Source organism: Hevea brasiliensis, chromosome 2 (assembly GCF_030052815.1).
Source record: "Hevea brasiliensis isolate MT/VB/25A 57/8 chromosome 2, ASM3005281v1, whole genome shotgun sequence".
NCBI lineage: Eukaryota > Viridiplantae > Streptophyta > Magnoliopsida > Malpighiales > Euphorbiaceae > Hevea > Hevea brasiliensis.
Genome location: NC_079494.1, coordinates 92,025,478 through 92,030,482, shown reverse-complemented (window position 1 = coordinate 92,030,482; position 5,005 = coordinate 92,025,478).

The window sequence follows — 5,005 nt, the reverse complement described above, 5'->3', positions numbered from 1 at the left end:
ATAATTATTTTGGGTTAAGAACTCAAAATTAAGACACAGGGGCATTTTGGTCATTTCACAGTGTGACACGTGGCACCATGAGATGGTGACACATGGAATAACACATAAGCTTGCCAAATGTTTTTTTAATCATGTAAGATGATTAAAATCAAGATTAAATATAGGTTTGACACTTGGCACAATGTGATTGGGTCACTTAAACCTATAGCTAATCAAAAGGTGACATGTGGCTAGGGTTTAATGTGTTAACCTAGCTATTTAAGTGTGGTTATGAAAAGAAAACATAACCAGCAGCCTCTCCTCTCATATGTCATGCCACTTTGAGCCTCTCCAGCTATTTCTCTTCATCTCTCATCAATTCAAAGAGATTAGCCATCAATCTCTTGAATTAAGAACACTAGAAATTGTTTCTAGTGTCCTGTTTACATCTCTAATCTCTTAAAAGGCAGAACTTGAATTTCTAATTAATAGAAAAAGCTTTAGAAGCTGTTCAAGGGCTGCCATAGGTGTTCTTGGTGTGGACAAGCTAGAGGGACAACATTTGGTGTCCTGAAGACGAATCTCAAAGGCGCAGACACGCTGCAGCACATCAAGAGGTTAGTGTAATCGTTCTTGATTTAATCTAGGGTTCTAAAATTAATCTAATTAATTTTAAAATCTTAAATGGCAAATACAGATCCAAAAAACATATTAAAAGAATTTTAATATGTTGTTTATCATTGAAATCAAATAGATAAAAATAAATCTTGCATGGTGCATGTGACCCTAGGTGAAAATTTTCGAATTCGATGGTATAATCTTGTGCTTTCCACGCTTCCGTTCCTTCAAAATCAACTTGAATAAAGGAACCAGAGGTTAATGACAGGAAATTAAAATGCTAGAAATTAAAATCTACTTGGATCAAGGAACCAGAGGTTGATGACAGGAAATTAAAATGCTGAAAATCAAAATCAACTTGGATCAAGGAACCAGAGGTTGATAGCAAGAATTAAAATGCTGAAAATTAAAATCAACTTGGATCAAGGAACTAGAGGTTGATGATAGGAAAGTAACATGATAGAAATTAAAATCAACTTGGATAAAGGAACCAGAGGTTGATGGCAGGAAATTAAAATACTAAAATTAAAATCAACTTGGATCAAGGAACCAGAGGTTGATAGCAGAAAATTAAAATCAACTTGGATCAAGGAACTAGAGGTTGATGACAGGAAATTAAAATGCTAAAAATTAAAACCAACTTGGATCAAGGAACCAGAGGTTGATGACAGGAAATTAAAATGCTAGAAATTAAAATCAACTTGGATCAAGGAACCAGAGGTTGATAGCAGGAAATTAAAACCAACTTGGATCAAGGAACCAGAGATTAATGACAGGAAATTAAAATGTTGAAAATTAAAATCAACTTGGATCAAGGAATTGGAGGTTGATAACAGGAAATTAAAATGCTAGAAATTAAAATCAACTTGGATTAAGGAACCAGAAGTTAATAGCAGGAAATTGAAATGCTAGAAATTAAAATCAACTTGGATCAATGAACCAGAGGTTGATAGCAGGAAATTAAAATGCGAGAAATTAAAATCAACTTGGATCAAGGAACCAGAGGTTGATGGCAGGAAATTAAAATGCTAGAAAAATAATGCTGACAAAGCAAGGCCAACCTGTCACAAGAAGTTCTTTCGCGTCGAAGTGTACTTAATAAGATTTTGAAAATAAATGATTAATGGAGGACGACTCTCAAGACTTGTCCTATAACTTTCCTTCTCTTACTCACTTCCCAGGATGCTCTTTCTGTTATCTACTCTTTCCTTATTTTGCAAAAAGCGCCCTTGTGGGTTCTCACTTTCTCATTTGCATATTTTACTTGGAGCGCCCTTTCGGGTTTTCACCCCTAGTTTTTTTTTTTTTTTTTGGCTATCGATCATTTCCTGCAAATCTCATAGCAAAGTACATGAGGTTATCAATATTCAGATCCTAATCTTATGACAAAGTTTTAACAGATTAATAGCGCACAAATAAAGGTGTAGAAGAAAGATAAAATTAGAGTGTGGGTATATAAGAAAGATAAATTAGAATGTAAGTAAGAAAGATAAATTAGAGTGAAAGAATGACTTTACTATGGCTTGAGAAAAAAGAAAAGGTACAGTTTCAAAGAAAAAGGGTATAAGAAGGGATCTCATAAATTCCTTATAGTTAACTTTGAACTCCCTTAACTGCCATTATTTCAAGTAATCTTTTGATGAACGTTCGTGCCATGGTGACTTATTTCCTTTCCTGGTCCTGTACTCCCTTTCTTATTTCTCTATTTTTTGGTTCTAAGGGCGCCCTTTCGGGTTTTCACTCCTAGATTGATTTTTTTTAGGGTGCCTTTTTGGGTTTTCACCCTTCACTCATTTTACAGAAAGCGCTCTTGTGGGTTTTCGCTCCTCTTTCGCACATTTTGCTAGGTACGCCCTATCGAGTTTTCACTCTTACATTTTTTTTTTAGGCATAATACCTTTTGACAGCTTTTGTATTCATGGGTCTTGGGAATTCTTCATCGTCCATGTGGGTCAAGATCAGGGCACTACCAGAAAATGCCTTTTTAACTACATAGGGTCCCTCATAAGTTGGCGACCATTTGCCCCGGGCATTATTTTGATTTGGAAGAATCTATTTCAAGACCAGATCTCCTGGTTGGAATTCGTGTAGGCAAATGCCTTTGTTAAATGCCCTAGCCATTCTTCTTTGGTATAATTTCCCATGACACGCTGCTACTAGCCTTTTCTCATCCAATAAATTTAATTGGTCCAACCTTGATTGGATCCATTCTGACTCATCGATTCTTGATTCTTTCAGAATTCTCAGGGAGGGAATTTCTACCTCGATAGGCAAAACAGCCTCCATTCCATAAACTAATGAGTATGGAGTTGCCCTAATCGATGTTCTTACGGAGGTCCAATAAGCATGAAGGGTGAAGAGAAGCATATCATGCCAATATTTATAAGTAATGGTCATCTTCCTGATTATTCTCTTGAGGTTCTTATTCGCGGCCTCCACTGCTTTGTTCTTTTGGGGGTGGTATGGTGAAGAATTGAGATGTCGAATTTTATACTGGTCACATAAACTCCGGATCTTTGGACCATTCAAATTTTTGGCATTATCGGTGATAATTTTGCTGGGGAGGCCGTGTTGGCAGATGACATTATTCTTGAGAAATTTGAGGAACGTATTCTGCGTGATATAGGCATATGATGTCACCTCAACCCACTTGGAAAAGTAATCAATAGCCACTAAGATGAACCTGTGCCCATTGGATGCCTTAGGGTTAATGGGACTGATTACGTCGATACCCCACATTGCGAAAGGCCAAGGTGAGACAAGATTAAACAATAGATGAGGCGGAACGTTTATCAGATCCGCATAGATTTGACATTTATGACACTTCCGAAAGTACTCAATGCAATCTTTCTCCATAGTAGCCTGGAAGTATCCCCATCTCATGATTTGCTTGGCCATCATATGCCCATTAGCATGGGTTGCGCAATTCCCCTCATGAGTCTCAAAAAGGATCCTCCTCGCTTCTTTTGCATCTACGCATCTCAACAATTCACTATTGGAGCTCTTTTTGTACAGAATTTCACCATTAGGGAAGTATCCCAAAGCTAATCTTCTGATCATTCTCCTTTCGTTTCTGCTTGCCTCTGGAGGGTATTCCCTGGTTTTGATGTAAACCTGGATATCATGATACCAGGGTTTACCATCGATTTCTTCTTCGACCATGAAACAATAAGTTGGCTCACCCTTGCTTTAATCCGCAATATCTGAGTCGTCTGTCCCTCTTCCATCTGAGCCATGACAGCCAGAGTGGCTAATGCATCCGCGAATTGATTCTTGTCCTGACTAAGGTGAGTGAAAGAAATTTCTTCAAATTTCTTGATTAATTCCAGTAAGTACTTCTGATATGGGATCAACTTCGGGTCCTTAGTTTACCATTCTCCCTTAACTTGATAAATGATCAAGGCCGAATCTCCATACACCTTTAACTTTCTGGCCCTCATTTCAATGGCGGCCTGTAAACCCATCACACAGGCTTTTTATTCCGTGATGTTGTTGGTGCAGTCAAATCTTAGCTTGATAGCTATCGGGAAGTGTTTTCTGTCAAGGGATACCAACACAGCTCTGATCCCGTTACCAGACAAATTGACAGCTCCATCAAAATACATTTCCCATACATCAGCTGATTCCTTATCTTTGCCGCCGACCTTATTAACATGCTCATCAAGGAATTCGAAATCCAGGGCTTCATAATCTTAGATCGGGTTTTCGGCTAGGAGATCAGCAATTACACTCCCTTTTACTGCCTTTCTGGTCATATAGACAATGTCATATTGAGAGAGTATGACCTGCCATTTTGCTATCCTCCCTGGCACAAACGGGCTTTCAAATACATACTTAAGAGGATCCATTCAGGAGGTGAGCCATGTTTTTTTATTCAACATGTAGTGTTTGAGCCGATTTGCAGTCTAGGCCAATGCGCAGCAAGTTTTCTCTAGGAACGAGTACCTTGATTCGCAATCATTGAATTTCTTACTCAAATAATAAATGGCCCTCTCTTTTCTCCCTGTGTCATCGTGCTGTCCCAGAACACACCCCATCGAACTCTGTTGAACTGCCATGTATAGAATCAACGGCCTTCCTGCCACTGGAGGGACCAGTATTGGCGGGTTTGACAGATACTGCTTAATTTTCTCGAAAGCCTCTTGACAGACTGGATCCCATCAAGTGGTGTTGTTCTTTCTGAGTAGCTTAAAGATGGGCTCAGCTTTAGTAGTGAGGTTGGAAATGAATCTCGAGATGTAGTTCAGCTTTCCTAGAAAAACTACGCACCTCTCTTTCTGTCTTTAGGGATGGCATTTCTTGAATGGCTCAAACCTTGTCTGGGTCCACTTTTATTCCCTTCTCACTCACTATGAACCCCAATAGCTTACCTGACCTAGCCCCAAACACACACTTGGCTGGGTTCAAT